Source organism: Passer domesticus, chromosome 1, assembly GCF_036417665.1.
Source record: "Passer domesticus isolate bPasDom1 chromosome 1, bPasDom1.hap1, whole genome shotgun sequence".
In the NCBI taxonomy this organism is placed as follows: domain Eukaryota; kingdom Metazoa; phylum Chordata; class Aves; order Passeriformes; family Passeridae; genus Passer; species Passer domesticus.
Window position 1 is genome coordinate 96,881,734 of NC_087474.1, and position 25,523 is coordinate 96,907,256.

The 25,523-nt window shown below is 39.6% G+C and overlaps 1 protein-coding gene across 22 annotated transcripts in view; it reads left to right on the plus strand.

Annotated features, from left to right (window-relative positions):
• Nucleotides 1-25,523, plus strand: part of LOC135306386 (poly(rC)-binding protein 3-like) — a 498,603-nt gene that overhangs the window by 335,036 nt on the left and 138,044 nt on the right. Inside the window, exon 1 of one of the 22 annotated variants that reach the window (XM_064430309.1) lies at nt 23,697-23,846. The exons of 19 other annotated variants lie outside the window; for them this stretch is intronic. The gene's annotated coding sequence lies outside the window, so the exon portion shown is untranslated. Of the gene's footprint in view, nt 1-23,696; nt 23,847-23,932; nt 24,311-25,523 lie in introns of those variants that run through there. 2 more of the 22 variants (XM_064430319.1, XM_064430315.1) reach the window with 2 other exon arrangements.

Sequence of the window (25,523 nt, forward strand, 5' to 3'; positions counted from 1 at the left end):
TGTATACACTATGCTTGTAAAATGATAGTATGCTTAATAACATTACATTTAAGCAATTGTTATTTCAGTCTTATGGAGCAAAGAGTGCAATCAAAGAGATTTAAATAGTGGACTTAATTGACACTGGTTGAAGAATATTCAGAACCCTTCAATAGTTGGTATTATCTCTCCCCTTATCCTACGTGATTGTTTTAATTCAAACTAGCTCCCTGCTTTGTGCATAGAATTACTGATGAAAATGTTTCTTTCTTCTGCAAATGATTAGCTAAATCATCCTCTTATTTACAAGCAACACTGTGTCCCTGTGCCCTAAATCTTGCTAGTTGGAAGAGTGGGAGGGGAAGCAATTTAATTAAGTTAACTTTATTGACACACTGGAGCTGTTGTTTAATAGCATGGCTCCTTGGAGTGCAGTGCAGGTAAATTGAATGAATGCCACAGAATATCACTTCCCTGCATTGAATATTTCAAACCTCTGCCAGGCAGTTTGGGATGAGCAGCCAATCAGGAAAAAGGTTTTCCCAGCCTTGCTGGTGTGGCTGGCATTTCCCGCTATGCTCCGAACGAGGTGCCGAGTGTTACCCATGCACTCTCCCGAGCATAGTGAGAGGGATAACTCTGGGACTGTGTGTTCTGCTCAGCTGCTGCATTTGGAAGGCAACTTCATGGCTTGGCTCTTCAGCCATGTATCCAAAAATGCCTTTTTATGAAGGAGGAAAACTAGCGTGTGAGTCTGAATGAAAGTGCTGTGAGTAAACGATTTAATATTAAAACCTCCATATACTCATTCTGCATGAGAAATCAGACTCTAGAAGGATAAGACATATTTTCTGGAGCTGTGCTTTTCATCAAATACTTGGGAATAAAAAGAAAAATTACAAAACTTCTCTGTTTAGCAGTTTTTTGATAAAACAAAAGCTGCAAAGGCTTCCACTGTTTATACAATTGCGCCTGGTACTATTTCAATTACTGTTTCTGTTGTTAAAATCTTTGTCCTAATGTCTTATTAGTATATAAAATGAGTGTAACTGCTCTACTGTAGCTGACTGGAACACACACCCTTTTCTGCACTGTTCTTCAACACTGCTCACTGAATGATAGAAGACAGTATCTCAGTCTGTTGTACCTGTCAATCACTCCTTTTAAAAGTCAAGCCAGATACATAGTTCTGCAAGGTAACAGCAACTTCCTACAGCTTTTAACCCTTAAAGAATTTGATTTTCCTTTATTAAGGCTGCGACCCAAAGACCCAGTTTTACAGTTTTTCCTGATGAAATAAACACTCAGCTAGTTTATGTTTCACTACGGAAAATAATAAGAGGTAGAAATTTAATTACAATTCATGCTTTTCTCATACTCATTTAATTCAATGTTCAAAAAGGTTTTTGTGTAATTTTTTTATTGTAATTATATTTTAATTTTTAATCTATAAACAGTTTTTTCTTTACATCAAATGCTGGTTTTAATTTTATATGATGGTGAGATGACAGAGCTGGGTTGTAGGGGAGGGGCACTGTTCTTTCTGGTGTGGACCAGAGCAATTTAGCGACACAGGCGAGTTTCAAGCATGTAAATCCTTCTTTAGGTCAGACTTGTGCACCTTCTAACAATCACATTTAAAGAGCTGCACTGATTTTTGCCCCTATGGCAGGTTGATGATGAGACTGACTATCCTTTAGAATGTCATTTCTCATGGCACACAGGCACTTTTGGGGGTGGATGGCCCTTGGGGCAATCATTTTCAGTTCCTCTCCTGACCTTTATGCCCTAATATGCCACAGACATCCTCAGAAGTGCTGCCAGGTTCTTTTAATATAGAAACCCAAGCTGTGGTGCAGCCTAGTGAAACTCTAGGCACTCAGAATCTGGCCCTTTGCTCTGAGCTCTGGCCCATGATGTAAGTCCAGAAGGTTAAACTGCTTTTAATTCAGTGTTAGATTAACATGGCTTTTGACTGGCACTGTATGTTTGTGTGTTTGCAGAAAATGACAATGTCTTGCATGAGTAACCCTGAGCAATTTACTGGCTGATATTCCTCAGTACTCTAATACTTTATTTTCATTAAACGTGTGCTTTGGCAGTCATTGCTTGAAGTCCATATTCCCTATTTGTGCAAAAAACTGGAGTTTCTATGCTAATGATTGTGTCTGAAATAAAAATATTCTGAAAACCTTATTGTGTGTCTAATAGAATGAGAAGAAAACTTATTTCCATGATTCCACCATACAGTTCCTTCCAAGTGCAACAGACAAATCACAGTGACTCACATGTGACTGTTTTCCTGTGTAAGAATGCATATTATATTTTTAGATTAAGTTCTTTAAAGGTGTTAAAATACAAATACATTATAAATGCCTTCATTTTAGTTTTACTTGATTACACACTATTAAATCAAGGTTTCTAATACTATTTATTTATTATGTTTAATTTTTACCTTATAATTATTTAATGTATGTGTATATTAGTACAAATATAAATAAATATCTGCTAATTTATGGTTCTGGGTGGGGAACAGAACTCATGCTGGATACTATTTTAGACTTCTATGTGTGTATTTTTCGTGGCAAAATTCAACTTAAGCATCTCCCACCCCTCTCCGCAACCTTCCACCTATCTCTGCCCCTTTCCTTCCCTTTGTGCTGGCATGGTTTTTTGTAGGACTGAACTCTGAACTGGGCTAGTAACCTTGGAAGGTTACCCATCTTCTTTCTTTTTCTGAAATTCTTTATAAGGCAGAGCATCTGGTTTGCAGTGTAGCCTCCAAATCATTGCTCCAGTGGAACTGAACAAGCATCCTGGGAAAGTGAGCTGACTCAGTTCAGGCAGGCCAGGGAAAAGTGCCCATCAAACCATCACTGGATTTTAAAACATGCAATTTGCTTGATGCTTTAGTCTGTAAAATCTACACACACTTAAGTAATAGTAATGGTGTTTTTTCTGAACTACAATTTTACTGAAAACTTTCACCAGTACAGAAACAACATTTAGGGTTACATTTAGTTTCTGAAATTTGAAGGTTTTTACAAGTTTGGAGATTTTTAATGCCAAAAACTAGGGAAAAGCTTATGTCAGCAAACTTATACCACAGATAAGGATCATTTGTTTATCTTAGAATTGGGTATAAGAAATTTATACCTTCTATACTTAAAAGAGTTTGCTAATTTACTGGCTGGTTTTGGGTTTGGTTGTTTTTTGTTTTTCCCGAGTACAGCATATATCAAGTGGATAGAAGTAACATACTGTAACTTTTTCTCCCCAGATACTAAAAGACGTATGTGGCTGGTCTTTCCCACACCTAAGGGACACTGAGGCAGAAGTTTTACAGCTGCAGAGGGATGGCACCTTCTATGCCCCAGCTGTTCTGCCTAAAGACGTTCCTGCTTTCCTCTGTCACAGCCACCCAGCAGCTGGCAGTGCTGCCCCTCTGGTTTTGCTAGTGGGGTGGCTTGTATGACTGCTCCTCAGCCTGAAACCTGCTAACTCAGCCAAGCCAGTTCAGATCCACAGTTCACACTGCTTAAAGTAATCTGGCTTGTTTTGCCTTGAGCATTTTAGAGAGCATTCATGTGAACCCCTCTGTTGGCACATCTGTGGGGCAGGGTGTGAAAAACAGCAAGAAGTAATGTTGTCACACCAGTGATAAGTTTGCTATTCTCTCAGTCTGAACCACTTTAAACACAAAAGAAGGTGATAGAAGAGGCTGCAGCTTGGCTGTGTCCAGCAGACTTGCATTCAGGCATGATGCTGAACATGCAGCAATAAGTAAACACATATGCAAATATTTTTGTTCACACTGATATTTAAACATTCATTCACGGTTTCCTCTCTTCTTAAGACTAGAGCTGGCTTATGCCTTCATTTTGAGGTTGGTTTTCCTTACTTCACATTAAATGATTGTTCATTTATTTAAGAAAGAACGGATCAATGATGATGAGTCAAACCGTTGCTACACAGGAGGCAAAACTTTGATTTAGACTACAACTTCATCTCTAAGTCAATCAGTTAGGAACATAAAAGTTGATTAGGAGGTGCTCTCAGCAGCTCATGAAGCTTAACCTGGCAGCAGACAGCTAATGCTCCATAATCCCAGCTATGGAAAGGCCTAAGGAGTTTGAAGAGTTCAGTTTGGTAATTTACTAGGAAATCCCTGATCATTCCTTCAGAAGAAAAATTAAGTATATGGAGAAGATAACATGGCCTGGACACCTCAAGAGGAGCCCAGATGCTGAACAGGATTAATTAGTTTCTTTGACCTCAGTCACAAGACTGTTGTTGCAGTATCTAAGTGGATTGTCTGCCTTATTGTGTATTGCCATGGAAGGATGGCAGTACCAGAGTCACAAGAAGATCCATCCTCTGCTGCAAGGTATAGCATCAACAAAATTGCTGTTTAAATTCTCTACAAGTAGATTACAGTAATGTAGAATTAACAGGAGAAGCAGGAGAAGAAATGTAGTGTCTCAGCTTGGAAGTAACATATGATAATTAATTAAACCCACTGGGGTTTTAATCTTGATCTTTGATCTTAAATAAGATAGGTTAAATAAAATCATTGAGAGAAACCTTATTCCCTTGCATTGTAGCATTTCAAAAACCCTCCGCAGGAGAGAGGAAAACATCACAGGAAACCTTGTTATTAAAAAATCCAGGAAGTCTGAAGGGAACCCTGTAGTACACTAGCAGTGGAGGTATTCTGATTCAAGAAACTACTTCAAAAGCACATCTGTCAAGTCAGACATGGTATTTTAAAGACTTTTATTGAAGCACAAAAGGCCGGCAATAACCAATATCATAATTTCTGCCAGAGAATAGGAATTAAATAGTCATTTCAGTATTTTATTTTATGATTATCATTAACTGTCTTCTGCACCCAGGTTATTAGATATCCCTTAGCAGTCATCTGCATCCACAGAATCACAGAATCAATTAGGTTGGAAAAGACCTCTGAGATCATTGAGTTCAATCTTTGGCTGAACACCACCATGTCAACTAGGCCAAGGCACTGAGTTCTGCATCCAGTCTTTCCTTAAGCACTTTCAGGGACACTGACTTCACCACCTCCCTAGGCAGCACATTCCAATCTTTAACCACCCTCTCTGTGAAGAAAGGTTAATTGGACACAAAGAGAGCTGCTGGGTTGTTCTTAAAACCTGTCCTATTCCTTGGCCTTGAGGAGAGGCTGAGAGAATGAGTTTGGGGAAGAAAGGCATATTCAGAGGGCCTAATTTACATGTAAATTCCTGTGTCAGATGTTACCTAAAGTTTTAAAGTCAATTAAGAATAAAGAATTAGATGCAGAAGCTAGTGTTCTTACATAGGCCCTGTGACAATGGCTGGTAGCTGGTACACAAAGAACAATATCTAAACGCAAACATCACTCAGCTACCTTCCTCTTGGACTGGTTTATTAATGGAAGACATGGGAAATGTAGGTATATCAGTGGTGCCACTTTAGCACAGCAAATTCACAGCTTTATTTGTGTTCTACATTACCAGTCACAGACTGTCATGGTGCTCTGACTGAAAACACAAAGTAACTTATTAATCTGTGTGTGCTAATAAATTTTCTGTGCTGCAGAATAGTAATATAATCTGGAATAACTCTGCTTTCATAATGTGTATAATTTCTACTTTAAGTAACTACTCGTCTTTTAGGAATAACTCTTGATATTTTTAAAGATACAGATTATAACTGATATTTGGGAGTTGTAATTACTTATTGAAAAAAAAAGAATCCACTGAAATACCTAGCCATAAGTACTTTATACATTACCACGTGCAGTGGATACAATCACCATAATTCTAGTTAAGTTAGATGTTGCCTACATACTGGTCTATTTAATGAGTTTTACATTTAAGAATAATCAAAAAGAAAAATCTAATGTTCTATCTCTAGATTTTTTGCTTTTTATTTCAGATTCCACTCTATGGCTCCATTGTGGCAGAAAAGAGATGCTTTTATGCCTGTGATATAATTGTATCTAAAGCCCCAGGCCTTGCCCAGTAGAACTAGTTCTGATGAGTAGCTTCAATAATTTAAAAGCAAATCTAGCCTTGGCAGAGGAGGGGGAAAACACTTTTTGTGATGTTTGACCCCACATAAGCATCCATCAGTCTGGAAGAGTTTTAGGGATGTACAAAACCCACTGTTTACCATGGAGCTGCAGTTGGCTGGAATAGTTCTGTAGTTTACAGGACAATCAAAAGAATGGTGGCCCTTTCCTTCTGGGGCACCTGCTGAACAGACATTATTGTAGACTGTGTTTAGATCATATTTAATTATAATATAATAGAATATGCTGAGGTGAATGGTACCAAGATCATCAAGTCCCACTCCTGGCCCTACACAGGACTCCCTAGGAATCCCACCATATATGGCTCTTGCATGACAAAGATTTTTCCCTGCATGAAGTACTGGAAAATATAAAAGCTTATGCTTTTCATCCTTGTGTATATGCTCCATCAAAAGGAACAGCATAAACAGGAGTCTGGATGGGATTAAAAGGAGAAGCAGGGAGTTACTGGCAGTGCTATGTAGAAGTAGCATAGCAGAAACTATGGGAAGAGAGAAGATGAACAGGAGGGAGGGCAACTATATGAGTAGCAAAGAGGAGAAAAGAGATCAACAGACTCGGGCAAGGGAATCATGCAATGATAGAAGGGCCAGAAAACTGCTAATGGAAAAATGAGAACAGAGAAGAAAGAGAGATGGCACATTTTGTGATTTAATGTAAGGCCTAATGTGCCAGGTACTCAGAAGAATTTTTAATCTAAATAAGGCAACTGAGTCATCTTCTTAACCTGAATTCTCTAAGCATTCCCTTATGACCAGATGAATGTATGTGTCATCTCATAATGTGATTATGACAGAAGATGCAAGCAAAGCAGGTTTGAATCCCATATCTGTAGCAGATAGGGACAGCTCTTAGGAAAGTTGGGAACAGATGGAAAGTCAGTGAACGCACCCAACTTTTAAAGCAGAATGCTTGAGAAAGCTGTTTTTTGTTTGAAATACTGCTTAAAGATCAGCACCTGCACACACACACAATCACACACACACACACAGAGCCCCTTTCACTTTCCCACTCAAAGAGGGAGAATTGATAGCTTAGTCCTTTGGGTTTAGTCACATTTCAGCTCAAGCAGCTATGCACATCTCGATCCTGTAATAATTTTTTTTAGCCATAAAGGATACTTTGCCTACTCACCTTATAAGCAGCTGGGTACAGCACAGATATTATTCAGTCAATTTTTCTGCAGAGAAAAGAATAATAAATTCCTGACAATGAGCAAAAAGTACTTAAGGCAACATCCATTTACTTGCGTTCATTTAGCGTGGCTTTATAAGACACTGTACAATATTGTGGCTTGTTGCTCCTCAGTAATGTTTCATATATTTTTTATGTTGTAGTGGTGAATTTGATTTCTCTGTCTGCTACCCTCCCCCTGCACCCATGTGTGACATTTAGCTGCATTGCTTTGGCCAAAATTACCAAAGTAATTTCTGTAATACAGTCCTTAATGGCACTCTCAGATTTAAGGTGAGATTGTTTCTAAAAATACTTTTATATAACTTGAAGAAGAAAATGTTATAGAAATTGATATTTTGACTATGTTTCCTACAGGTTTCCTTACTTTAATGTCTACATATTGCACTGTTTGCTTTTCATGCAAGAAATACTGTGAGAAGTATAGGCACACATTAGTTCAAGGCATTTTATTCATCAGCTATGTGTGGAAACACAGGATACTGAGAGAGCCATGAGCAGGCAAAGAGATTATTTAAAGTGATACTGCCAAATTCTCAAGTGCCACTTCAGTATGTTAGTGGATTAGTGTTTAATCATTACTTTAAAATGTGTTGCAGATTCCAAAGTGGTCTGCTTTACAAGGGGAGCATTTTGAAAAACTGGAAATGTGAGGGCTAGATAAGAGCACTGCCTAGATGCTGTACAGGTTGTAGCACAATTCAGAACCTGAAATGAGAGCTGGTTCCCTCCCTCCCAATAAGGTTTGTGTGCCTGTGTTGATATAACAATATGTAGTCAACTATAATGTCTGGGAAACTAAAGTAACAAATTAATGACTTTTGTGATTCGAAAGTCCATTGATCTTTCTTCCTGCCCAAGATGGGATGGAAATGTAAGCTATTATCAATGTAACATTTACTGGAAAAAAAAGCAACGCTAGGGGAAGTTAAAATTAGAGCTGTCTTCAGTTCCTTTAATATTAAAATATAGATGATGAATCACAGTCAATGTAGATAAACCACTTACCTTCATAATGCTGATGTAGGATGGGAGCAAAAGCTCTCCATTCAAATATCCTGCTGGATGCCTGTATCCTATCCGACAGGCAGTAATCAGGGCAAAGCACTACTGAAATTAATTCCTATAATACTGAGGGGTTTAATGAAAAATCCTGATGACAAATTGTCTTTGTTGTTCTGTTCACCGTTTTCTCTCTTGTATCCTAGGTTAATTACAGGGCATTTTAAGAGAAGCTTTTTGAGTATACTATACATGTAGAAGGAAAAGTAAAATGCTGTCAGTTTCTGGAACTTTCCCAGACTCTCACAAACACATATGAATTGAATTCTAATAGTATTTTAATCTGAGGGTTCATAGTTTATATTTTTACTGTCAAACACTAATTTAGCTTCTCTTAGCATAACAGGTGGGAGCAAAAAACCAGTATTCTCCCTCTTGCTTGTCTTTTGTAAATAAAATGAAAGAAGCAGTAATTGCACATCTCACAACCCCATTTAGGACTAAAAACCACAATTACAGAATGTTTAAATTAGGCACTGCTGTGAGTTGCAAAGCAGGCAAGACAAGGTTGCTGAAAAGTGAAACAGATGTTGATAGGCAGCAAGCAAATTCATGGGATGCTAAGTTGGGAGGGTTCTTTGAAATCTCTCTTGATTTTATTTTACAGCCATATTGTCAGACTTATTCATGGATCATTATGTACCAATTAGTATTTAAAATTATAAATAATCTAAATTATTTATAGGCAATCATCATTAAGCATCTCTACTCCATTACTTTTCATTTCACCTTAGTGAATGAAGACAATTAAGTGACTATGACTCCTTGTAAAAGTTCAGTTGCATGTAAATCAACTCTGATAGATAAAAAATTTTCATTCAAATTTTTTTACACTGTTTTTTTGAGAATCTTTTGTCTGAAATGAACAAATACTTTGAGCAAAAACTCAAAGTTTTCAGAATGATAGCAGCAAATGAAAATAGAGGGTTCAACAGCTCAATCTGGGAACTATTCAGCAGGTTCCCATGGGAGACTGTATGGAAGGGGAAGGGGAAGGAAAAAGAGGAAGGGGAAAGAAATCATGAGAGGATGCTATTCTCTGAGGACAACATTCCCAGACCTGGGCTCAGCCCAGCCCACAGCCCGTGAGCCACACAGGCACAACAGACAGGTAGGAAGCTCCATCTTCTCTCCAGCACAAAAGGCAGAGGAGGCCAAAGAGGGCTACTCAGGAGCAGAGCATTGTCGGTCATGCAGGCAGGGAATTAGGGAAGTCAGAACTCATCTGGATTTGAAATTGGTGAGGAATGGAAATGGCAACAAGAAGAATTTCTAGAAGTAGAATCAAAAGAAGGTCTGTGGAAGATGAGGGACTATGAAGCAAGATAGCAGACTTGAAGCACACAGAAAAGGCTGAGCAACTCAGCATCTTCTCCTTGGTCTTTCATGGCCAGTTCTGTCCCCATACATGCCAGGCAGAATCTGGGAATATCTCATTAGTGACCAAGTAAGCAATCTGGACACACACACAAGTCCATGGGACAAGACAGAATGTATCCAAGTATGTGGATAGAAGGAGCTGAGGTCATTGCTTTGTATCTTCTTCAAAAGGTCCCTAGGAATCAGGAGAGTATCCTGAAGGCTGGCAAGTGTTACATGTACATGGGCATGAAGGCAGATCTGGGGAACTATTTGCTGATAGAGCTCCCTTCAGTTTCCACAAGGATTTAGGAGGAAACCATCAGATTGTGAAAACCATGTGCAGTTACAAGGAGGACAAGAAGGTGATTTGGAACAGCATGGATTCACAAACCACAAATTGTGGCTGAATAGTCTGAGTGGTTGCTCTGAGGAGATGTCTGGCTTGATGGATGAAAGAAGAGATTGTTTATCTTGGTTTCTACAAGGTCTGTTACATGGTATCCCTACAGCCAAATTGGTGAGGCATAGACTTGAGCAGTGGACTAAAAGGTGAATGCACTATTGGCCATACCATGAGGCTTCAAGAGTTGTGATCAGCTGTAAAAAGTCCAACTGATGAGTGATTTCTAGTATCTTCTTTCAGGAACCAGCACTAGTGTGGACATTCATTCATGCCTTCACTGCATATGTATCCAGTGGGATAAAATAAAGCCCTCAGCAAGTCCACAGATGACACCTGATTATGGGAGCAATTAATGTGCAGGGCTATCATTCAGAGCATTCTCAACAAGCTGGAGTATAAATCTGGCAGAAACTTTTTCAAGTTCAGCACAGGCCAATGCAAATTCCTGATCTATGCAGCAGGACAGGCTGGGCACCAATTGGCTCCAGAGCAGCACTGCATAAAAAGTCCTGGGTGTCCCAGTAGACAAAAAAACTCCAATGTGTGTCAGCAGTGCATCCTGAAGGTCAACACCATCGTGGGCTGTACTAGCAAGAGCGTAGCCAGCAAGCTGAGAAAAGTGATTCTTTGCCCTCTCCTTGACCTAGTAAGACTACCTGGAGGACTGTTCTGTTTTGGATTCCCTTGTACAAGATGGACATTGACATAGTGTAACAAGTCCCTTGGAGCACCAGGTGGCCAGAGCACACGACATACATGGAGAAGCTGTCAGAAAAAGGGTTCTTTCTGGCTGAAGGTGAGAATAAAGAAGGAATCTGATTGTTTTCACCAATTTATTAGCAATGTACAGATGAGATGAAGTCAAACACTTCTAGGTAGTGCAATACAATAGGACTAGAGACAGCAGCCCCAAGTCACAACATATGAAATTTTGTCTAAATATCAGAAAAAATCTTGCCTTTCTTGTGTGTGTATGTGTGTGTATATATGTGTATGAAATACTGGCACAGGTATCAAGAGACTCTGTGGCGTTTCCATTCTTGGAGATTGGACAAAGCTCTCTGTGCAAGCTCCTGAGCAACCTCTGAACTCGGATGTAACTTCAAAGCTAATTGTGTTTGGGTAGGCTCAGATGAGCCCCAAAGACATCTTCCAATCTGCTACTTCCAATAGAATTTGGTTTTGCTTACTTAAATGCTGCTTAAATGGCTGCTTTAATGATTTAAACAATATTCCTGGAATACTTTCTATTTTGAAGAAAAAGAACAGTGAAAATACAGATCATTATTATTACAGAAATGTATGTAATTACTGCTAAGAAATATTGTAGGAGTGATCATGTAAACCAGGATGCCAGGATAGATTGTGGGTTTTTTAATAACAGAACAAAAAGTGTCGGTTATCCCAACCTAATTATTGTTCCTCACACAGATACCATCCCTTACCATTAATTATCTTACTTATCTATAGATCCTTGTTTATATGTTTTTACTTCAGGCGAGTCCCTTGGGGCTTAGAAGATAAGGTATATTTTCTTTGAGACCTTATAATCTCTCTTCCATTTAATTTTCCTAATAATTCATAATATTCTTTTTACATTAGGCTGGTGTTTTGATAGAATGGTACATGGTTTCACCAGTTGCAGTAGCCAGATTTCAGATTTGTAGCAGCTCACTTACAGCTCATCACTGGGTATGTATAGTTAGGACTCTTTTTTTTCTTTTTGTTCCACATTGATCATTTATCAGCATTATTCTTGGTCCATACTTTTATCACCAAACAAAAAGAATTGAGATTATTCTGCAATTTTTCAGACATCTTTGGCTTTTGCCACATTAAATAATCTAGTATGATTTAATCTCACCTCACTGTTCAGCCTTAAACAAATTGTCAAGGACTATGCTGAACAGTGCATTTCCCTACACTAGAAATCTCTCTGAATTGTGAAGAGTGACCATTTAATTTTCTACTCTATGTTTCCTACTGTCTAACCAGTAAAGGGGTTGTGCCCTGAAAAGAAAGTTTCAGCCTGGGGATCTCCAAAGTCTATTCCATAGTGTTCTTTACACCTATATAAGGAATTCTTTTCACTTTTCTGAGTTAGAGTCTGATCTTATTTGGGTTCCCCTTTCATATCCAAGTTATTATCAGCCCTACAGACATTCGGCAGACTTCCTGTTTTGGAAGTGCTTAAAAAATATTTTATTATTAGTTTTATGCCTTTGGAAACTAGCTCTTCAAAGTAATTTTTTGGCTGGACTTTCTAAATTTAACTTTCCAGAGTTTATATTCTTTTGTATTTTTTCTGGTTGGGAAACTTCCACTTTCAGAAGAGCTTCTAATAATCACCATTACTGTGCTGTGTATTGAAATGGTGTAGAAAAAATGAGAACACTTGGGAGTTTCTCTTTCCACATTTCCTGCCTTTCCCTCCAAAATGACCTGACATTAACTGAAAGAGGGTAGATTTAGCTCAGCTATAAGAAAAAATTCTCTACTGTCAGCGTGGTGAGGCACTGGAACAGGTTGCCCAGAGACGTTGTGGATGCCCCATCTATGGATGTGTTTAACAAATTGGATCAAGCTCTGAGCAACCTGGTGTAGTGAAAGGTGGTCCAGCCCATGGCAGGAGGTTTGAACCAGATCGTCTTTAAGGCCCTTCCAACCCATTCTATGATTCTATGATTTTATGTAGTTAAAGTTATTAATTTTTTTACTGCTCTTTTTTTTAATTGCTTCCTCTCTCTTTAGTGCCTCCTCAGAAAAGGCCCTAAAACATGCAGGGAATGCTCATAAAATTCAAGCCGTGGGAAAAAAAGAAAAAGAGAAAACATTTGCAAAAATAAGTAGAAAAAAGAGCAGAATGAAGAAAGAACAAGTTGGGAAAACTTACACAGATAAATAAAAAAGTGATCATAACAAAATAATCCCTTCTGAAATGCTAACAATTTCAGTGCTGGTTGCTCTGTAGTTTAGTGAGATGAGTCCTAGAAATATTCTGAAACTATGAAATTGTGTTTTCTGAAAATTATACCCACATATAGATAGAAGTGTATATATGGATATATGCATGTATGTATGCATGTTCTGCCCCAGAAGTGAGGAAGACTGAGACAGCAAGGTTTCCATCTGCATTGGTGGGATTTGACTAGCAAGCAGAACCCCCAAACTAGAGGCAAATCTCATCCTTGAGTGCCTGTGAGGCTTCATCAGCAGATTCCAAGCAGTGGGATCTGTCTCCTGCAAACAGGTGTGCACAGATGTGATTCCTGGCTATATTCTGCCCAGCACTGCACGCTTGCAGAAGAAGGCAAGGATGGTACCAGATTATGTCAGTGCCTTTGTAGGACTGAGTCCTGCAAGCTTTTCTTCATGAGCCACTCCAGGAGAGTTGTTGATTTCTCCCTTAGGCAGCTGCTCTGCACGAAAATGATGGGTCTGTTTAGAGTCAACTCTAAAGTAAGCCTTCCAGTAATGTATTGACAACTTTAACATTTCTCCAGATTTGCAGAGAGAAGATATCTTACCTTTTGGAACTGAGCAATTATCAAACTTTAGAAAAGCACCTACCACCCCTTAAAGGGGACTAACACAAAAATGAATATAATTATATGTATAAATAACATATCCATTCCTACTCTAGAGTTCTGCTGGATCCTGAGTTCTTATTTGAAAGGCCAAGTTGTAGATGCAGTTGTAAGCTTTTTTTTTTTTTTAACTAGGCTTAACAATGAGACTTTTAATTTATATCTCTGAGAATAGATCTAAGTCCTCCAAATGACTGAAATCAAGGTGAATGACAGCACTGGTTGGTTCTGTCTTGCACTTCTTGAGAACCCACAGCACAGGACAATAAGCAGCTGGGAGCCATCAGCACCTGGGCTGCGATCACCCCATAAACCACATGTTTTGTTGCATGTAGCAGCATTGACTTTGTTTCCCAGTTGAGTTAAAGATGTAAAATTTAACCTGTAAAGCCTCCTGGGGTTTAAGCTGTAGCAATGTGAAGGCCTCTGCAAGGTTAGCAACTTTTTTGCACTGAGCACTGGAGAAACCCTTATTTCAGGCAGATACGATCCCTACCCTGAAGCACTCATTATCTCTGAGGTGTTTTGCACATCACTAAAGGCCTTCATGTATCCTGAATAAAAGCTCTCTGATCATTCACTCTTTCTGATTTCCCTGTCTCCTCATCAATGAATGCTTGCAGGTGTAGTGCTCTCCTTTACCCCTATGAAGGGAGACAATTCCTTCAGGAGCCAAAGCAAGGTGGTTCACAGGCAGGAAAGAAAAGGCTCAGAGTAAGAAGAAGTGACATACAAAGACCCGACTAAGTTTGAGAATAGTTACCTATTCTCAGTCTAGATAGAGTGGCAATATATGAGAAATAAGAAGACTGCAACAGTGGAGAAAAGAAACATTGAAAAAAACCTCATCAGAGTTAGATGACACAGAAAAGTGACTGAAACAGGAAGGAGACTATACCAGGAGACACAACACAGTATACAGGAAAACATGGTGATGGAAATTAGAAAATAAAATGAAAAAAAAAAAATGTTCAGGAGACAAATTTAGGTTTTGTATTTTTTTAAAAAACATTTCAGTGGAAAATGTACACATAGAATGGTACATATAGAAACCATTTTTATGCCATAATGCTGTAATGCTATAGACTATAAATAAGCTGTGCTAATAGTAACTCTGTGAGGTAGGACTAGGCTATTATTTTATGTTATTGGAGCTAAGCACTGAAAAACAAAGTGAATCTCAAGAGGGCACAGTGGAAATCTGCAGGTGTAGAATGGGTCTGAATTTGCTGGGCATCACTGAATTATTTCTTCCTTAGAAAAGTTTCATATATTAAAAATATATAATGGAATTAAAATATTTGATTTGATATAAAAAGTCATTATGGTGTAGCAACATATGATTTTTATTTTGAACAAAATTATTGCTCTTTTTTCCTGTTGTTGCTACTCTACTGGGCAACAACAGTATTTTCAAATGCCCTGATACAGTATAATCTGTCAGAAAAGCTGCAGCAAATATACCTCCATAAGGATTTAATAACTTCAGCTTGAAACACCAATATTTACTGAAATGTGTTATCACCAATATTGATGCAACACATGGTCCAATGGTCCTGTAAAAGGAACAACTGCCAATACACATTTCAAAGCTGTTGCTGATTTTACATCTATAATTTACTCTACAGCTCTCTACAGTAGTTTCCTGATTAAACTAGTCATGCTCTACCCTGACACACTGATAACTCTTAGGTTGCACTAGCATATTGAAATATCTCACAGTAGCTTTTTACATCAAAAATTTCACTGCAATTTCACTTTCATAAGGAATTTGAAGAGCACAATATGGACAGCATGTTAAAAAATCTTCTTAATCATTAGAGATGAACTATTTGCTTTTTTGAGCATAATTTTATCCTGATGACTCTGGAGATGGAATGAAGATTGACAGAAGGTAGATTTCATATGAGGTCAAGGCCCCTGACTCTCAAGAAGCATTATAAAACCAGTGAACATAAGTTTTGCTGAATCTTCTGAGAATGCAGAAGAAGCATTGAGTTTTTAGCTTTCAGCAGCAACCTGGACTGTCTGAGAGCACAAGCAAAGCAGAAATTGTCTAAGGTGACAGGCTCCTGGAAAGACAAAGTGCACATCCCTTAACATCTGTCCACCCTAATTTTGTCCATATTAGGACAGGGAAAAACAGGTTGTCTGAAAGAGCTGCTGCCCCTAAAGTAGGAGTGGAAACTACTGGTAGAATGCCCAGTGCCAGCAGCTGTGATAGCTGACTGTTATCAGTCCCTGGAGGCAGCCAGATTAACAGCATGAATCCTCTAGATCTCTCCATTGCAATTCCCCCTTCTCTGTGGCAGGCAGAGGTGGCCCTGTCCCATCTGTTATTTTAGGAGGATTGACTGTCAGTTTTGTCTGAGCTGTTGAAAAGTCTTGTGCTGGCTCTAGAATAAAAGGCATTTCAAATGGTTATAGTGAAGAATATTTTAAATGAGGAATAATCATGGCATTACTTACATTTAGAAATTCAGGGAGTGCCCTTGGTCTTAATGTAGCATGCTACTCATTCCAAAATGCAGATGACTTTATCAATGTTGGATTCTCCATCTCTGACTATCTCAGTTTCTTCTTTTTCTACCCAAAATTCTTTGTAAATTCAGCTGTGTAATAATACAAACAATTTTCATTCATTCGTTCATTCTTTCATTCAGGAAGGATGGAAGGATGGAAGAATGGATGGATGGATGGATGGATGGATGGATGGATGGATGGATGGATGGATGGATGGATGGATGGATGGATGGTCTGCCATCACTGTCTGCTTTTGAGATTTGAATCCCAAAGGTTCAGTTTTGACTTTAAAACTTCCCTTGTGTTTGGAAGATTTTGGTAATTTCCATACCTTCTACCAAAGGAATTTCCAGACATTACCAATTTGGTAGCTAAAGTAGAAATTGTACGTGGAACTTCCCAAGTTTCTTCCACAACTGTCTGATTAATTTTTGTGCCCTGGAGCTTTGTTCCTTCAAACGGACCCTCAGACCTCAGGAGATGGAAGTGAACCATGTGTTAGATTTCCAAATTGTTCTCTTGGTCCATTCTGGGCTTGTGCTATTCTCCCATGTTGCAGCCAGTGTTTCTCATAATGGCAGAATTTTTGAACACAACTGCTTCTCCAGTTTCACAAATCAAGATAGATTTTTATTTAATTAATTAATACTTTTTACAACTGTTCATAAATGTCATAGAGAACATATTACTGTATATTATAAAACCCCCTTCTGCCATCTCTGTGAAGTCAAGGATTGTATTATAAGGCTCATGAGGATCACTTTTCTCACTCCTTATTTCATTCTCCTTATGGCTGCTTCCTCTTTGGTATACTACTGCTCTAGGAGAGAGGAGGAACTTCCTGTGAGTTTTGCTCAGGCTCAGTCTAGGGCTGCACTCTAGCCAGCTCACAGGCTTCCTTGTTCTTCCTATTTCTGACATAATTCTGGTTGTTTGTTGGTTGCTTTTTTTTTTTTTTTCCCAGATGCAACTTATTCCAAGAATAAGCAAGCTCTGATGTTTGTATGCACAGATCCTTGCCCTTCTTTGTGAAAACCCTTTGAGCACTCTGGCTAGAGGCTTACTTCAGCTTTTTAGTTGGACCATGGCTCCCGTTATTTCAGTTATCAAGGAGCTTGATTGGTTTTTATATTATTCCCCAGTAAAGGTTGGATACTTGCTTCCAGTTTTCAATGAACTATGAGAAAGCCACTCCAAAAAAAAGTACTTCTTTGGGATTTTAAAGAAGAAAATGGTAGGTGATTTTAAATTATTTTTAGATCTGAGATTAGTAGATCTGAGTTGTTTGGACTTTATGCAAAAAACAGTAATTTCTTCTTTGTACCAGACAACTAGCAACTCCTCTTACACCCACTGGTATATTTAATCACTTTTTTGCAAATCAGCACAAAGCAAACTTCCCAAGGGCAGATTTATGAAATGGCACACTCCCCATGCATATGAAAAATGACTTGCTACCTTCCCTGTAATAACCAAACAGAGAGTGAAAGGCTGTTTGAAAACCCAGGGCTCACCCAGAGCTGTGGAGTGTTGCTTTGCCAGCATGCAGAAGAATTAGCTCAAGGCTGTTAGAGATAATCCTTTCCCTGCTAGTAAAGTCATCCCAAGCCAGTGACCCTTTAAAAATAGGAAGGAATATTTGCCAGCTCTGGTCTTCTCTGACCCTGCTGGAAGAGACATTCATGTCTCAAGACACCCTATGCACCCTTCTTTGTTTTCTACAGATAATCTACTGGTTTCACTCTGGTTCCTCTTGTCTCTCCACTTCACCAGGCTGGCTGGGTGGTGAGACACTGCAAAATTATGTTAACCAAGACCTAAGGGCAGACATCCTGAGACTGAGAGCAAAAGGGTATAAATAAAGCAATGGCAAATTTGCTTCCAGAGTATGCTTAACCATTACTCCACTTCCAAGTATCCCATGAGGGATTTCTTTTGCACTGCTCTGCAGTGAGAGCAGAAGATGGTTGATTCATAGTCAGTTTTCTGACTATAGTGGTGAGCTCACTTCTGCATGGCTTCCATCCCTATATGCCTTGTATTCCTTTGGGACTCTGCTTCTGGATGCACAGGTAAATGCTGATCATGTCCTGTCTTGAGAGGGACACCTCAGACACTTAAAAGATTACTTCCATGTAAGCCTGGCAGGGAACTGTTAGCAAAATACTGCTGATTTTGCCTCCTGAGATTAGAAGTGTTGTGCACCAAGAGTGCACATTCTCATTTTGTCCTTTGGCAGTCTGCTGACAAGCTGCCCCTGCCTGTGAGATCCTTTAATTCTCATCATGCTCCACTGAGGTTATTTATACAATCATTACACCTCTATTATGAGATATCAGTTGTGTGTTTGTGTGTGTGTTCTGCAAGGTTCATGATCACTGTTACCTTAATGACATTCTACACACTTCACACTTTAATAACATGGATATCTGATGCTGTAAAATTCATATGGTATGAGTGTTAATGCAACTTGTACCCAGTGCTTCAGATAGTGTCCTTTTGGAAGATCAGCTCCCCTCTGCTTTGCTGTATGTCTAGGTAGAAAGTGCATTTTCTTCTGATCTAACTGCATGAGAATTCCAGGCAAAGAATATCACTTAGAACTATACCATAATTCCATTAAAAAAAAAAAAAATCCTGGTTTTATCTTATCTTGGATGTACAGTGCTCCTGGTTCCCTGCAGATACAGGTTCCCTTGATAAAGAAACCCAGACACTGATTTTGAAGATAGAGTTAATTTTGGACTTTATTGAGGCAATAGACCTTGGTTTTGGCTGCCTTCAGAGGACAGAATTTCAGTGAAGCAGAGCTGATGTTGTAATCTTGGATGATGATGGCATTTGTGATTGCTCAGTGAGCCTTCCAAGGGATCAGCCTACTGCTCTGGGTTTGGACACAATTATTTTCATTCTGACAAAATTCCTTGTGGTGTGGAAGGAGATCACAATTATAGCTGGGGTAGATTTAAATCTTTCCTAGCCATAAGATGTTTTATTGTTTGCATCATGTCCTGCATTTTCAAACTTTTCAAAGTCAGTGGAGTAAAAGGTCTGATTTTCTTTTCAGAATGGTGTATGAGGTCAGCTGTCCAGAAATATTTTTCTCTTTGTAGTACTTGTAGGAAAATAGGTAAATGTGTAATTTTTTTTAATTGTACTAAAACAGACATCATAATGAGATTATAATTTTAGAAAACAACTGGCTATGAATTAAAGACTTCTCTCTTCCCTTCCCTAATTCATTTTTAAAAACCCAACTTGGCTCTTTTTTCCCCTGAAATGTTACCTGTCTCTCTTTATCTGTACAAGATAGCTGTATACCAAAATTATTCAATTAAGTGAATTATGTGATTCAAATGGTGTATATCCCCTTCCTCCCTCCCACTAATAAGGAAAAGAATTCTATGTTTAGGGGATTATACCACTAGAATAATGAGTTTAATGTGAAGCTCAAAGGATTGGCATTGACAGTTTTATCAAACAAGAATAAAATTTGAATGGTAAAGTACATGCAACCTAGAGAAATGAGACAGAAGGCAGAAACCAAGGAGCAGGTTTTTTCCACTGCTAGTGTTTTTGTAGTTAGTAGCCACAAAAGCATCTTTCTGAGATGTTTTGCTTGGTGTGGTGGGCTGACCAAAGCAGGAGAGAGGTAGTAGGATCAAAAGTTTTCTCAGGCTTCCCAGCGACATATACTTTCTGATGAACAGGGCTCCTAACCACTCAACAGAGCTACATGCTTTATGCCTCACTCACCACAGCTTTCTGTTGCAATCTTTGGTTTATTCACCTCTAGTGAACTTGATTGTGCTTTCATTTTTTGGAGAATGAAATTTTTAGTGCTTATCTATTTGAAAGCAAGCTCTTGTAACTCATGGTATGGAGTCAATTGAACAGGGGCTTTTAGAACAGAGTATTGACTACTCTTTTTTCAAAGATTAGATTTCCAAATTTTGGACAGCTTTTTATGCCTTTCTTTCTCAAATTTTTTTTAAACTAGTGCATGGTGCTACCTCATTTGCAGAGTTTGATCCAGAAGAATCGAAGCACATGCTTAAGGAAAAGAATGGCATGAGGTTCATGAACCCCATAATTAGTTACCCTTCCTAGCTCTAAGCAGTAATTAAATCTGTCACTTCTGCTCTGCTGATTCATTTATTTAGCTATTTAATTGCTCAGCTCAATACGTCTTTATCTCCGGAACTGCAACATTTTATTCAGGCTAAGGAATAGCATAACCCATTATTATTTTTTTGTCCAAGGGCAGGGACACATAAAAGAAAAGAACACTAATACTAGATGATGTGGTGGTGCTGTCAGTTTTCACTTATCAAATAAAACAGTATTTAAGGGAAAACTTCAACCAGTGCTTGAGGATAGCTTTCGGTACACAGGTTTCCTTCTCCAGGAAATTATGTCAAATGAAAGGACCCAATGTATCTGATTCAGGTTTCTGTTTCCATAATGAGTTAACTTAAAGCACTTCCAGGTAATATATAATTCTCCATAATTCTCCATAAAGTGAGTGCTGTGTTGGTAGAATATTTTATGACATTTTAAAATTGCAAATATACATTAAATTGTTTATAAACCAAATAGTATCTTTGCTGTGTACATTTCAGTTTTAGGACATTGCTCAGTCAGGGAGATTTCTGTCATCTGTCTCTTAGATTTATCATCAATGGAGCATTTTGATCTGAAAAGCAAATGGCATTTGGAATACTTTCACACTTGCAAAGACAACCCTTCTGAATACCCCTTTGTGAGGCATATCCATACATGCAGTTTTTCTTATGTTACATTTTCATCAGTCCTTAAGGGAGATTGCAAGATTCCTCTACCATTTCTATCCATAGGTTGGAAAAGCTGGTGTAGGAAAGCAGCATGTAAAATTAAGAGGAGCAGATCAAGACAGATCAATACAGAGTCTTTTGGTGAAAGGAGATTTTTTTTTAATTTTTATTTTTATAACTTTTTTTTCTCCTTTTTGAACTAAGGAATGACACACACAAAAATTAAAGATAAAACACTCGCCCAGAGTTCAGAGACAAGGATATTTTCTGTCACTTCTAGCATCAGTAACTCAGTTCCACCAATTTGTTTGTCTGCCTGGCTGGCTAAATTTTTTTACCATGCACACAGCCTTGCATTTCACTCCATTAGTGATTTATTTTTGCTGTCTTGTTATTCAGTCACAACTATGCAGTTATTTAAGTCATTGCTCATGTTTTTGCCAAGTAAGCTTATTATTCTAAAAATCTTTTTCCTGCTTACCTGGAGGGGTTTTTGTTGTTGAGGATTATGTTAGGGGTTTTTTATTCCTTCAGTGAGACTTCTGTCCACTCTTTTGCAATGCAATACGTTTGTACTGCTGCTGTGGCCAACTCACTCAGTTGGCCCTGACTGAAACAGAGGCAGGAGCCTGTGTAAAGACCAGCCAGTGGAACTGGCAGGGTTAATTAGCCATATTGCCTGGAACACCTTGGAAATCCAGCTGGATCTATTTCCATTACCCTGGCCGCTGTGCTGGGCTGCACAGACCTGCACCATGCCTGTGCCAGAGTGAGGACCTCTGCTTCCCTGTCCCCCATCATCAGGGAGGGCTTTGTCAGCCCACGGGCTGGCAGCTTTGGCCCAACAATGCTCAGTCTGTGTTGTTCATGTTGGTGTTGTTGTTTTGCATCTGTGCACTCAGGGTTACTCACAGCTCTTTGTTGAAACAAAGAATATTTATCTCTCTGCTGAATCTAGGAAGTCTGGAAATCTTGTGGGCAGTTTAGTTCTTGCAAGCCTGCATATAAGATTTTTGGACTAGGGTTTTGTATGAGCTTCACTTAAATATTCTTTCTTTTAAATCAAGTGATCTTCTAAAAGTACATTCTTCGTTGCATTGGACATATGCTCAAATTCAGGGAAATGTGCCCATCCTTTGTGGATAAAGGTGTTTTGAGAATAAGTCTGTATGTGAATTGGTTCAGTTTGAGAAAGCAGTGTTCACTGCAGCATGACAAACAAGTGTGATCAGAAGAGGGCATGGGAATGAAATAGAAAAAATAACATGTATTTGTAGTAGAAGTTGATTTTTGAGTTGATGGAAACCCGACAGAGGAAATACAGGGTTAATTTCAGATGGCCTTTATCTGGGTTCTAAAAGAGCATGCGGTTGGTCAATAGGATTAACTACTTTTACACAGATTTGTACATAAACATTGAGGCACGGGACTTGGACGTGAGCTGAGCGCCCTCCCATTGCAATCATTACATTCTTGAACAACGTCTGGAGAGGGAATTAGGTGACAGTGGCTATTGGCTTCCCCTCAGATGAACCTAGCTGTTGTCATCTGGCCATCAACAGGCTGGAAATTACTATCTCGAAGGCACTGCAGAGTTTACAGGCAGCCTTATGGGACCGAAACCACTCCCTTCTCCCACTCTGCCCTCCCCATGCTAGAGCCAGTGGCATCCAGCTACTTACACAGCGTGAACTGGGCATTTGTGAAGTGATGTACAAGCCCAAGGTCCAGGCACTGCTGGAGGAGGCACTGTGCTTGATCAAGGGTGTGTTGGCTTTTTGTGAGTTTCGTTGTTTGTTTGTTTTTTGGGGGTTCTTTGTGTTAGTTGTCAACCCTAGTTCACTGTATAGTTAGAAACCTCAGGCTGTAGTTTCTCCTCACTCAAAGCACTGGAATAATGCTAGTGTAAAATGTGTCTAAATCAAATTACATTAAATCCTTCAGTCTTCATATAAATGCACCCCCCGTCTATACTGTATTAATATATTGGTTTACTTATTGGTGTGTTGGGAACTTGTTGTTAATGTTTTAATTAACAAGGTAAGCCACCTCCTGTACTATTTGTGTGAGACACCATATCTGTGGGGTTGGAGTCTACCTCTGCCCAGCGCTGGTCAGTCGACTTGGTTATATAAGGTGCACAGACTTGGGTACCTATAAATATTAGCGAGCAGCTGTCACAAAGGGATTGTGAACGAGCTGCTCTGGACCTCGAAAACATAATAGCTTGGCACCCAGAAATACACAACTTTGATAACATACTACAAGGTCACGTACTGGGGGGAGAGGGTAAGGAGGTGGCAACTGCTTTTAATCTTTGTCTCTTTTATGAAAAAAAACTAATTTTCTTGCTTGGTGTTTCTGGTATACATCGGATATTTATATTTTTTATCACATTAGGATATGACATTCCTGGCCTTGCCAGTGCTTTTGTTTGGATATTTATAGCAGCTTCTGGTCATTGTTGAGCAAAGGCGATTGCCCTGCCCTCTGGCCCTTTCTTAAGCAGATTTTGGGCAGAAGCTCCTCTCGTGTGGCACTAATTGAAGTGACTAGTGGAGGGGGGTGTTGTGAGCACACTTGTGCTGATTTGCCAGGGTCTAAGCCAAGGGAGGAAGAGAGGATAAAACGGGAGAAGGGAGGAAAGAGGAAGGAAAAAAAAAAAAAAAAAAAAAAAAAAAAAAAAAAAAAAAAAAAAAAAAGGAGGGGAAGGGAAAAAAAAAAAAAAAAAAAGCCGGGCTTTGCCTCTCTCCGGCAGAGCGGAGGGCTGCGAGGGCTGCCGGCCATCTGTCCGCGCAGGGCGGCACGGCGGAGCTGCGGCGGGCGGCGGGAGCGGAGCCGCTCCGCAGGTGGGTGCGGGCCCGCGGGGGCGCGGGGGGCGCCGGCCGGGCCGGGCCGGGCCGGGCGCTGCCGGGGCCGCGGGGCTCTCTGTGCGCGGCGGGCCGGAGCCCAGCGGGCCCGAGCGGCCGGCCCGGGACGGGCAGCGCCGGGCCGAGGCGGGGAAACTCCAGTTGTACAAGCCCGAAACCCAACAAGTTGCGGTAGAAGTGCTCCGTGCGGAGATGGGGCTGGGTTGTCCGCCGCACGAGTGAGCGGCGCTGAGGGAGATCCGTCAGGGGCTGTCAGTCGGGACGGGGGGCTGCCCTCGGGTGAGGAACCCCGCCTGAGCCGGGGCTCGGAGGCGGTAAGATCATGCGGAGCCTGCTCGGTGTGTGTCCGTGTGCCCCGGTTAATGGTTTCCTGCGAGTTTAACGTGAAGCGGGGAGAGGCCGAGGAAGACCACAGGGGTTGCGGAGGGATTAGGAAGGCAGAGGTTAGTAAGTTTCTGATGTGCATCACTGACAGAAGCGACCAGTTTGGAATATTGTCCCGTATTTTTGGATTTGTATTGGTATTGGAAGTTTTCGAGTTTCGTTCAAGTGTTGATGTTTCTGGAGGCTTTTCTTGCTGTTGTTTTTAAGTTGCTGTGTAAACAGCCTGAGTAAACAGCCGGGTTGTCGCTCAGCGAGTTGTGCAGTGGGGGAAAAGTGAACTTCGAAGTGTTTTCAAAAGAAACATCCTAATCCTAAAGAAAAGTTCGAAAATATACAGTAGTTTTAAATTAACAGTAGTAATAGAAGAATCCGGGCTTCATACCTGATTACTATGGTCATTAATATTATTATTTTTGAAGATGGAAGAAAAATTGTTCCTGTGCGCCTAAAATGACGTTTTAATGTCCTTTATGCGTCTGTTAGAATGTCCTGTTAGTGGATATGGTTATGTTTAGTGTACAGCTTGTATTTGTGTTTCTGATAACCTTCCTAGTGCCGCTGGAAAAATAAACACTCAGTAAACGCACATTACCTAAACATATTTTAGCAGCTCAGGCATAAGTTATAGGCAGCAAAATGCAGGCATAACTGGCAACTCCTTTGCATATCTATCTTCAAGAGTTAAAAAGAAATAAATAAATATTAGTTAGACCTGTGTGTACCATCCAGTCTAGCTGTAGGTCTTGTTTGTTTCTTTTGTATATGGCTCTAGAAGTAGAACAATAGTGAAAAATGGAGTTGAGCAGCTGGTAATCCATTTGTCCATACCTTCTCTCTAAAAAGATTCATGGTGCAAAGTTCATGAACTATCACTGAGAATGGTTTAAAGCTGAGTCCAGGAACTGGCCTTGCTGAAATCGATCAAGAGTTTATAAAAATGAACAGAAAAGCTGAGGTTTTCTTCCTCATAAACCTCTTAAGAAATATGTCCTCTATCCAGTATGCTACTCATATGTATCCAAGGCAAGGGGAAACCTTGATGGATCCTGTGGATATTGCTCCATACCGTCCTTATCTATAATCAGGCGAACAAAAATATTTTTACTTTCTTTAGTCTGGAATAGCTGGTTTCTTACAGAAGACCTTGCCTTCTGTCTTTCTCTCATCTGTGTCCTTGTCGCAAAAAACAAGTCCTCAAGAATATAAGCATTTGTTTTACTGATTATATTTCTTATCTCTCCTGCCTTCCAATTTGTGCTGGTTTGAATATTT